We start from the raw sequence: 12,273 nt of genomic DNA on the forward strand, positions 1-12,273 counted from the left end.
CTTAGCATTTCTCTCTGGAAAAACTACTAAAGGAAAATCACAAGCCCACAGATTCAAATTCCCAGTTCCAGACATGCAAAAACAATCTAAAGACTTCCAAATGTGTCCTGAAGGAGAATTTTCTCTCTTTTAGTCATAGAGTTGAAGTTGCTGAAAATCAAACACAAGCCTTTATAGTGAAATTAGCTGAATTACAGTGCAAGTTTAACATTCAGCCCCAAAGGGTATCTGCAGTTAAAGTGAGGATACTTATTTGAGAAGAATGGCATCCCAGTAATTGGGAGGGAGGTTTTGGGGAGAAACCTGACAATGCTAGAAACATTGAACTCCAAAATTCTGATGAGATTATTCTGCATCTTCAGTGGCAGAAGTATCCCTACCCCCCCCAACCCCTGTGGTGTTTGCCTCTCCATCTCTGCCTCAGAAAACTAATCCTGCATTGTTTATGGAAAGAGTAATAACCTTCGCTGATGCAGTTGCCAAGTGTACCAGTCAGTGCTTACTAGAGAAACAGATTTAATTCAAGAAATACAAATATATAAGAACTTACAAGACTGGCTTACAGTGGCCACTCACAGAGTTAGGTGTGGAACAATGCAAAAGATCTATCTGCATCCTAGAGAGCTGAAGGATCCAATCAAAGGCCCAGAGCTCCATGTAGTGTCCTGTATCAGGAGGCTGAAGGGTCTTTGATGGAAGGCTGAAGTATCTATGCTGGAAGCCAAGAGATGATGTCCAAGATGAAGGTGAAGGCTAGAGCTCCTCTGAAGAAAGAGAAGGGAGCCTTCCTTTTTCATTTCCCCCTTGTAATATTCAGGTGAAAAGCTGCTCTAGGGTGGATCTTCTGTCTTCAGTAAATCCCCTCATCCACACTCAGAACTTCACCAATCCAATTTAGTTGGGTGTTTCTTACTCAAATCGACAGTAAGTTAACTACCCCACCAAACAAAACAATGCCAACCCTTCTCAGGACCTACCCTTACTATTTACTTTCACCTTAGGCTTATAAGCAGGCTCAAATCTCTGAAAGATCCAAAAAGGTGAGGTATGCAGTGTGACGCATGAGGAGATATGCTACACTCCCAAAGAAATTACTGAGTTTTCTAATTCATACAAGCAGAGGTCCAAGAAACAGGTATGGGAATGGGTTTTAAGAGTATGGAAGGAACATATACCTAGATCAGGCTGGATTTCTTGACATGGACTCATTAAGCAGAGATTCTGGATTTAGCATTGGAGCTCATGGAGTTTAAAAGGTGCTGACTGCCGAGTCCGCATCCAGTCCGAGAGCAGAGCCCCTTGTTTCTCACCACTGGTCTCCACCGCCAGTCTCCACTGCTACTGAGCTCATGGAGGATGATGATATCACTGCGCTCATTGTCAACAAACTCTCCAGCATGTGCAAGGCCAGTGTCAAGGTAATGATGCCTCCTGGTCTCCCTGGAGTGGACTGAAGTGTGTAGGCAGCCTGGGCTTACCTGTACACTGACTTGAGACCAGTTCATTAAAAATGCACACCTTGAAAAAGATGCTAATAGTTTATTTGGTTGGTTGGTTAGTTGGTTGGTTGGTTGAATATGGGTCAAAAGATGTGAATGAGCTAGAAATACCTGATATTCCTTGGTTTCTTGTTGATGAGGGTTTTTATTCAAAGGCTTTGGGAAATGGGGATGCTGCAGTAGATTTGCCACACTGGAAAGGTCCAGAAAATGTACCCTTCATTAATACCTTAAGAAACAGTTTTGTAAAGGGAGCATCAGCATCCTTGAAGAGCTCTGTCATTGCTCCTCTCTGGATGCCAAACCTGAAAGTGAGGACTACAATCCCTCAATAAAGAAACTTAAGTACAATATGTATAATTGGATCCCAGAATGGTGGGGGCCAAATGCCAGGACTCAACTGCTGAAGGGAAGATGGGCATACTTTTCATAGTGGAGAGCTGAGGAAAAGCAATTATTAGAATGATCTGACACTTGTAGACCTATAGCATTGGATAATTAATCACTGTGCTCCCAGAAGTGAAATAGATAAGAAAGCTACTAAATTTTTTTCTAGAATTATATAAGCAGAAACATTTTAGGGCAAATGAACAAAAATCTACCTCAAATCACAGCAAAAGAGAATCACAGCCCCTCAACCAATTCCCAGATATAAGCCAATTTACAGCCACATAACCCTTTGAATGAAAAGGAGGCTGGGTCCCCTTGAGAAAGAAGTCTGTTGCACTGTCAAAAAGTTAGGCTTCAGTCTTTATCCCATCCATCCCAAAGGAATGTAAGGCCTCTTACCAGGTCAACCATACACTGGGGTAAAGGAAACAATCAGAGATTTGGGGGAGTTCTGGACATTGGTTTAGAACACTAATTATAAGAGATCAAAAACATCATTGTGATCCTCCTGTAAGAGTAAGGGCCTATAGAAATCATGTGATCAATACAGTGCTAGCCATAGTCTGACTCACAGTGGGTTCAATAGGTCCCTGAATCTATCTTGTGGTCCTTTCTCCACTTCCCAAATGCATAAACCAGGTAGAAGTACTTAGTCCTTGACAGAATCCCCATATTGTTTCTCTAACCTATGGAGTGAGGACTATTATGATGGTAAATGTCCAGGAGTCCAGAGGCTTGGAGCATGTAGAGATATCCCTTCTGAGAGGAAGTATAATCTGTTGTATCTGGCCCCCTCCTACAACCAAGAAAGAGATACAATGTCTGGTGGACCTATTTGGATTTAGAGGCAACACATCCTCATTTGGATGTGCTACTCTGGCCCATTTACTGAGTGACTCAGAAAGCTACTAGTTTAGAATAAGAGAAGAATAAGAGAATAAGAGAAGCCTCTGCATCAGATTCAGACTGGTGTGCAGGCTGCTCTGACATTTGGGCTATGTGATCCATGAGCCCCAGTGGTCCCTGAGGTGTCAGTGGCAGATAGAGGTGCTGTTTGGAACCTCTGCCAGACCCCTATAGGTGAATCACAGTGGAAGCCCTTGGGATTTTGGAGCAAGGCTCTGCTGTCAACTACAGATAGCTATTCTTCCTTTGTGAAACAGCTCCTGACCTTCTTATGGGCCTTTGTTGAAACTGAATTCTTGACTATGAGACATCAAGTTATTATGCACCTGAGCTGCCCATCATGAACTGGATGCTATCTTACCCATTGAGTCGTAAAGTTAGATGTGCACAGCAGCATTCTATCAGCAAATAGTAATGTATGTTACCAGGCCTGAGTAGGTGTAAAGGTACAAGTAAGTTACATGGAGAAGTGACCCAAATACCCACGGTTCCTATCTTGCCATACTGTGTTCTGCCTGCTTCCACCATGGCCTCATAGACTGTATCTATGATCAGTTTACAGAGGAGTAAAGATGAGGGCCTAGTTTACAGATGGTTCTGCATATTATACAGGCACCACCAAAAAGTGGACAACCACAGCACTACAGCCCCTTTCCAGGACAACTCTGAAAGGCAGTGGTGAAGCTACCTCCCAGTAGCTCCACAAGCGGGCAATTAAACCTTTAGCACATGGGCCTCTGGGGTATATTTAAGATATATGACATAACAGTCTTACCCAGTTTTCTTAACTCTGATTCAACTTCATGTGTAGCTGCTGTGGCTTTTTATCTGAGATACTTTACTTGCCAGCAGGGTAAGGTATCTAGCGTATTATTTCCATCTCATCTTAATGCTGAGCCTGTGTGATTCCTCCAGGAGACTGAGTTCCTAGCTTTAAGGCACTCCTTGTTTGTGTCTGCTACTGTCTCAGTGAGTTCTTCACTTAAAATAATGTATATGACCATACATGCATGCACACCCAAACACACACACACACACACACACACACACATTTTTCATTTCCATTCTCAACTTCATACTTCTGTCCATAGCACTTATCACCTCTAATACACTGCAGTATATCATTTACTTAATTGTTTTGTTTAGCTTCTGTCTTCCCCATTAGATGTAACTGCATGAAGACAAAAATATAAAAGCCTGTACTTTTCTATCTTGGATTTTTCTGCTCTCTTAAGTATGTTTCCATTCTGGTTGGCCCTAGGTTAAGGCTAAGTTACTAGGAAATAACCACTTGTACTTTTCTCAGAGAAATTGCAAGTCTTTCTGTTTTCGTTTACACCATTAATATCACCAACATACTGTTGTACCAAACTTGAAGTTTTGCTCAGGTTTCTGTTGTCAGAAGTTTTGCTACCTGTTCTCAGTATGACTTCTGCTCACAACCCCACAAAATACTTGTGCTGCTCACCACTTTGAAGAAGCTACTTTAGAGGCTGTATCCTTGCTGCCTATCAAGTTAGTAACAGAAAAGTTTTGTTCCTCCCTTCTCTGCATGTGCTTTTTTTAAACAATTTTTTTAAGGTTTATTCACTGCTAACATCAAAGAGTTAAGAATAGTTCCTGAGCTAAAACAACTTCCTATTGTTGAGTAAATGAATTCGTAACCTCAGTGTATAGTATGATACCTGGCACATAAGAAATCTTCAGTGGGTGCTACCTGAATAAATTGAGTGATTGGAAGGAATGGGGATGCAGAATCATATCAAGTAATAAAGTACATGACAATGTCATCCTAGGCTCCTCCTTCTTTTTCATATTCTATGCTTAATCAACCACCAAGTTGTACACTTCTTTTTTTAAATTTTTATTTTATTGGTACATTTTAGGTATACAATATAATGACATTCATCATTGGAAATTTGCACCTGTACATAATCTCTCTTGGTTTGTATTTTTAACCCCTTCCCCTGCCCTCCCTTCAACCCTTCTATCCCTCGCTATTTACACAGACTTTGTTTCGATTTTTTCATATTCTCATATTAATTCCATTCCCTTCTTTCCTTTCCCTACCTCTCCCACTTCCCCTTCCCCTTTGCCCCTTTTCTTCATGTTTCACATTATCTATTATATGTTTTAGTCCTTATTTACACTTTCAGTTTCTCACACTAGAGAAACTATTTGGTATTTACATATGTGTGTCCTATTTATTTCACTTAAGTGTATCATCTCAGTGTGCATCCATTTAGCAGTAAATGTCTCTAATTTCTCATTTTTTATGGCTGAGTAGTACTCCATTTTACTAGAAAACCACATTTTCTTTATCCAGTCTCTAGTTGATGGACATTTGGTATGTTTCAAAGTTTTAGCTATTACAAACTGTGCTGCTATGAACATGGGTGCATATCTATCACTGTGGTATGATTCTTTTAATTCTTTGGGGAAGATACCCAGCAGGGGAATAGCTGGGTCAAATGGGACTTTCAGTTCTAGTTCTTTGAGGTATCTCCATACTGATTTCCACAGTGGTTCCACCTGTCTATACTCCCACCAGCAGTGGAGGAGGGTTCCTCTTTCCCCACAGCCCTGCCAGCATTTGTTATTGATTGATTTCTTGATAGCAGCCATTCTTTCTGGGGTGATGTGGAATCTCAGTGTTGTTTTCATTTGCATCTCTCGAATGACCAGTGATGTTGAACATTTTTTCATATGTTTATTTGCGATTTTTTCTTCTTTGTCTGAGAAATGTCTGTTCATTTCAGATGCCCACTTTTGGATTGGGTCTTTAAATTTGGGAGGTCTGATTTTTTTAAGTTCCTTATAGATTCTAGATAAAAGACCTTTGTCTAAGGGACACCTGGTGAAAATTTTTTCCCAGATTTTGGGTTGTCTCTTCACTCTGTTGGTGGTTTCTCTTGCTGCCCAGAAGCTTTTTAGTAAGAAGAGATCCCACTTGTTGATTGTTTGTGCTAGTTCACAGGCACCTGAGGTTTTGTTCCTAAAATCTTTTCCTACACCAGGGTCTTCAAGAGTTTTTCCTAAACTCTCATCCAGCCAGTTTAGTGTTTCTGTTTCAATATTTAGATCATTTAATCAATTTAGATTTTAGTTTAGTGCATGGTGAGAGATATAGGTCTAGTTTTAATCTTTGACAAGGTGAAACGCAATTTTTCCAGCACCATTTATTAAAGAGGCTATCTTTCCTCCAGTGAGGGTGTTTGGCTCCTTTATCAAAGATGAGATGGCTGAGTGTGTCTGGAGTTGTTTCTGCATCTTCTAATCTGTTCCACTGGTCCTCGGGTCTGTTTCTTTGCCAGTACCATGCTGTTTTTTATCACAGTAGCTTTGTAGTATAGTTTCAAGTTGGGGGTTGTAATACCCCTGTCATGTCTCTGTTACCTAGAATTGCTTTTGCTATTCTAGGTCTCTTCTTGTTCCAAATGAATTTTTGGATTGCTTTCTCAAGGTCCATGAAGCATGCTACTGAGATTTCAATAGGAATTGTATTGACTCTATATAGTAGTTTTGGAAGAATGGCCATTTTCACTGTGTTGATCCTTCCTACCCAGGAGCATGGGCTGTCTTTCTATTTTCTGATATCATCTTCAATCTCTCTTTTCAGAGTGCCATAGTTTTCAGAGAAGAGGTCTTTGATTTCTTTTGTTAGGTTGATTCCTAGGTATTTCAGTTTTGGGGATACTATTGGGAAAGGAATTGTTTGCCCTATTTCTCTCTCAGTGAGTCTGTTGTTTGTATAGAGGAAAGCTATTGATTTTTGTGTGTTGACCTTGTATCCAGTTACTTGATTGAATTTGGTTATTAAGTCTAGAAGACTTTTGGTGGACTTCTTGGGGTCTTCTATGTAGAGTACCATGTCATCTCCAAATAATGACAATTTGATTTCTTCATTTACTATTTTTATTCCTTTTATTTCTTTCTCTTGTCTAATATGCTGTGGCTAATGTTTCCAAAACTATATTGAACAGGAGTGGTGATAGTGGACATCCTTGTCTTGTTCCTGATTTTACTATGAAGGATTTCAGCTTTTGACCATTTAGTATGATATTGTCTGTTGGTTTTTCATAGATGGCTTTTATCAGATTGAGGTAGAGACCATCTATTCCAATTTTTTGCAGGGTTTTTTATCATAAATCCATGTTGGATTTTGTCAAGTGCTTTTTCTGCATCTATTGAGATGACCATATGGTTTTTGTCCTTGGCTCTATTGGTATAGTGCATTACATTGATTGATTTGCATATGTTGAAACATTCCTGCATCTGTGGGATGAATCCCACTTGCTCAGGGTGTATGATCTTCTTGATGATCTTCTGCATTCTATTTGCCAGTATCTTATTAAGGATTTTTGCATCTACATTCATTAGTGAGATTGGCTTATAGTTCTCTTTTTTGGTCGGGTCTTTCTCTGCTTTGGGGATCAAGGTGATGCTTGCTTCCAGGAATGAAATTGGGGATATTGCTTCCCTTTCAATTTCACTGAAGAGTTTAAACAGTAATGGCAGTAGTTCCTCTCTAAATGTCTTGTGGGATTCAGTGGTGAAGCCATCAGGACCTGAGCTTTTCTTAGTTGGTAAGTTTTTAATTATGTTTTCAATTTCATTGATTGATATTGGGCTGTTTCAAATTTTTAGGTCTTTTTTGTTCAACTTTGCTAATTCATCTGTATCTGGGAATCTGTCCATTTCTTTTGTGTTTTCCATCTCATTGGCGTATAGGTTCTTGAAGTAGGTATTGATGATCCTCTGGATTTCTGCTGGGTCCATTGTATTTTCACCCTTTTCATTCCTAGTTGCATGGATTTGGACCTTATCTTTCCTTTTTCTGATAAGGTTGGCTAAGGCTTTGTCAATTTTGTTAATTCTTTTGAAGAACCAACTCTTGGCTTCATTGATTTTTTGTATTGTTCTCTTAGACTCCATTGCATTGATTTCTCCTCTGATCTTTATAATTTCCTTCCTTGTATGAGCTTTGGGTTTGTCCTACTCTTTTTCTAGAAGCTTGAGGTACAGCATCAGGTTGTTTAATTGGGCTTGCTCCGTTTTCCTAATATGTGAATCACTGCTTTGAATTTCCCTCATAAGACGCTTTCATTGTGTCCCATAGATTCCCATATCTTATATTGTCATTTAATTGAAGGAAATATCTGATTTATTCTTTAATTTCCTCTCTGACCCATTGCTTATTCAGCAGTGTGTGGTTCAATTTCCACATGTTTATCAAATTTTTGCAGTTTCTCTCTATGGCTCTCCAATTTCATCCTCACATTGGCTCATTCTGCTTTGTAGACTTTCAATGGAGTTTTTAATCTCCTGGAAATCTGTTTGTATCTGTTTTATGGATTCCATTTGTTTCCTACGGTGGGATTCCATCATGTTCCTCAGCTCCTCTATTTTTTTTAATCTGTGTTCTCTCTAGATTTATTAATCATGTCTTACACTATGGGCACAATTTCTGCTGTTATGTGATAAATTGTTTCTGATTTCATTTTTTCCAGATCTTGTTTTGTTGCCAGTTCAGGAAGTCCAGGTGGTTGAGTATTGGAGTGTTCCATCTCCTTTCCCTTTGGAGTTGCTGTAGGTGATCTGGAAGTCTGGTTCTGAGGCTTGTTTACATCTCTTCTTGTTTACATTTTGACGGGGTGGGGGGTGCTGTTGGTGCCTGGGCAGCTCACCTCCTTGTGCTGGGAGAAGTGGTAGTTTGGCCCGGAAACCCCCTACTCTGTCTCACTTCTTAAATACTTTGCTAATACTTTCTTTTCTAACACTTCCACTACTTAATTCAGGTCCCTGTCATCTCTAAATTGGACTGTTACAACCTGCTTGTAGTTTCTATGCTTTCAGACTTGCTCTCCTCCATTTGATTCTACAATTTTAGTGTTGTATACAGAATGTGTGCAGAAACATCATGTCCTTGATTGGTGAATCTCATTCTCTGAGGAATAAAGTTTGGATTCCTTCGCAGAAACAGCAAGTCCTTTAATGACTTGGCATCTTTCCATCTCACCTTGTACCCTACTGTACTTCCACCTCATCTCACCTGTGCTCTGCACTCTTCCAAACTAGAAACTTGAAGTGTTCTTCAAGTACTTCTTCATGCTTCTGTACCTCTGTTCCCTTTGCTTGGAATAGCCCTCATCACTTTGTATACATGACAGACTTTTTATTGTCTTTCACAATTTAGTTTAAATGTCACTTCCTCCTTGAAGTCCTCTTTAATTCCCAAGTAAAATTTGTTGTTCCTTTCTATGCTTCCCAAAGCACTCATCATCTTATATATTATTTCCTTTTACTTATGTATCTGACTTTTTCCAGGAACTGAAATTGTTGAGGACAGAGAGGATATTTAAATCATCTGTATACCCACAGCTTCCCTCCACACTTGTCATCCATTAAGGGCATAATAAATATGTGAGGGTTTTGTTTTGGTTTTGGCTTTTGGTACCTCACTGATTTGTACCCTGAGTTGAACATATCAAAGTCCTACTTGGTGGAAATTATTTAGTTTTTAAGTCATGGTAAAGTCCAAATAGCATTTTTCACATTTTAATGAAAATCATGGATTCTTAGTTCAACCTTCTTTTTTAGGTTTCCTGGCAGGGGCCAATGCTTTCTAAGGATTTCCTTAGGTTAACTATTAGGTGTTTATATTGAGAACCCCCTTTTTATGCTAAACTTTCTACCCACATTTTTCTCCTCTGTATTATGTATAGTTTATGTAAATTGTAGGAAACCATATGTTATTCCTCATTTTGTCTTTCTGCACAATAATATTATTGCTCTTACAGTTCTGAGTTATAGCTGCAACAGGACTCATGCTCATAGTAAAAGGCAAGGTGAGATGTGGGAATGGACTTTTTCTAATTGCAGGAGTGTAGGTTAAAGGATTTTTAAGTCATTAAGTATTTTTTCATTAATAAACACAAGGACGAAAAGTAATGACTCCCTGGCACCACTCTTAGTTTATGACATAAATTATCCTTTTAGCACTTCATCTAACTGTTATGCTATCTCTTTTTCCTGCTTAAAATGTAAAATAAAGAAGAAAACAATAAAAATACAACTAACTTAAGAACAATTTTTCAAAGGGGAATTGACAATTTTAGCAAACAAGGTAGAATTAGATTATCATCCTAAGAGTTCTTTGTGAGTGCAGAATCAAGAAAAAAATAAAATTATATTTAGGAAGGAAATAGAAAATTCCCACCAAATAGGACTTGAATATATTTAGTTCAAGGTGTACATGGTTGTAGTCCCAAATAGAAAGGAGAGAGCATAAAGGACTGGGTGAAAGGGAAAGGCAAGGACATTGATAGGCAGTGAGGGTGGTGGCTTGGAAACATCAAGAGAACAAAGCACAGCATAGATCAGATGAGCCTTGTATGTTCAGGAATTACCATGAGTATTCCTTTCTCCAGGGTCCTGTCATACCCATCATAGTCATCACTGTCTGTATACTCCACATAGCATGTTAATCAGAGCAAGGTCAAGGTTTCTCCAGGTTTCCTTGAGCAGAACTTGGAGGACCTTCTGCAGATGCTTTTGAGACAAGAATATGTTCCTTATGTGCTTCTCCATGCCACAACTTTTATATGGCCAGATCTCTGTGGACCTGGACATTTAGGGTCAGGAGGACGACTACAGCTCTACTTCCTCAACCATTCCTCAGGTCCCAGAGGAATTCATCATCCAGGGAAGGTTCAGCTGTTCTGTACTTAGGAATCTGGAATACAATGCCAGGTGTATGTATTTTCAGAGTGGTGGGAGACAGAAAATGGCAGCCCTAGAATAAACTCAGTAAGACAATTATCCAGTTTTCAGCAGTGTCCATGGCATAAATTATGCTTTGTACCAGAATTTATGTACCAGGGGTTGCCTTGCAGGTACTTTCTGTTCTCCAACTATCATCTGGTCTCTGGTGAGCAAGGTGGAGGCTCATAAAAATCACTACAGCATATGTGACACACCATATGGCCAAAACTTCTCAGAACCCACAGACTTTGAGAAGGTGAAATGAATGGGTTGAGAAGCCCTCCTTTCCTATCAGTCATGATTCCTCCTCTTCCCTTAACCCATGTTATCAACACATGAGCAAGTCCTTATGCTTACATCTTTAAAACATATCTTATATTCATCCACTTCTCCCTAAGTCCAGGTCACTATTATCTCTTGCCTGGCCTGCTGTCTTCTCCATGACCATTCTTGTTCACATACAATTCATTTTCCAGAGAAGAATTTCTTAAGTGAGTTCCAAAGCCTAATCCCCTACTCAACACTTGATGCCTTTTCATTTCACTTTGAATAAACTCCAAGGCTGGAAATTCTCATAAAATTTACTCCTGATAAGCTCGTCTCACTGCTTCTCTCTTTAACATCATTTTGTATCACACTCCCCTATGTCAGCAAGACCCTGCCTCACTGATCTCTCTATTCATCAGTATAATTTGAGCACTTTGGCATGGGCTACTCCTCATCTAACTACATGGCTGGCTTCATTTATATTTGAAATCTTAGCCTAAATGTTTGTATCTTAGAGAAAACTTCTCTCTCTTCTGTACAACTCTTTATAGATTTTGTTGGCCTATTCAACTTTATTTTTAGTTTGTTTCCTTATTAGAATGTAAGCTTCATAAGGGCAGAGACATATCTATTTGTTTACCTTTGTATTTCTAATACATAGCACATGTCTCACATAATAAGACTCTGATTAATATTTGCTCAGTGACTGGATGAATGAGTAAGTCATTGATCCAGAGTTCCTCACTGAGTAGGGTTTTTACACACAGGCAGAGCATCAGGTACTTCAGAGGATCTCTATATGGACTTCCATCATATCTATATTGGTTCTTCCAGCCCTTTTACAGAACTGGAAAAACATCTTCAGAATTACTTCTTTTCTTTGAGAAGGACTCACTTAGATCCATTAAAAGCATACTTCATAATAAGCAAAATTATCAAAGAGAACCATTTAAACTTTTCAACATGGATTAGAAATTGTTTCTGAAAATGCATGCAGAAATAAAAAAACTTCCTTCCTTGTATAAACTCCCTTGGCTTTAGCATGAGAAAATGATGCTTTGCTTTGAGAAGATTCTAACAGAATGATCTAGAACAGTTGTCAAAGGGTTTAAGAAAGATGTCAAAAATCCCAGTACAGGGCCTGGGATGTAGCTCAGTGGTGCTGCACCTGCCTGACAAACCAAGGTCCTGAGTTTGATCCCTATTACCAAAAAAAAAAAAAAATCTCAGTACGATATAGGTGATCAAATGGGAATTCTGATGCCATAGCAAAGCATAATTTATTTTTCTACACTAACTGAATGTAAAAGCCTTCAAATGATTTCTTAAAAATCCTAATGGTGGTAAGCATCATAAATAGTAGGCAATTCTAACTGTAGTTACCTTACAATAAGGTAACTATTTGGGGTTTAGTTTCTTGTGAAATTCTATTACTATGGTTTTTGCT

Source organism: Heterocephalus glaber, unplaced genomic scaffold (assembly GCF_053883595.1).
Source record: "Heterocephalus glaber isolate CG9 unplaced genomic scaffold, H.glaber_assembly_v1.0 deba00001720, whole genome shotgun sequence".
Classification (NCBI taxonomy): Eukaryota; Metazoa; Chordata; class Mammalia; order Rodentia; family Bathyergidae; genus Heterocephalus; species Heterocephalus glaber.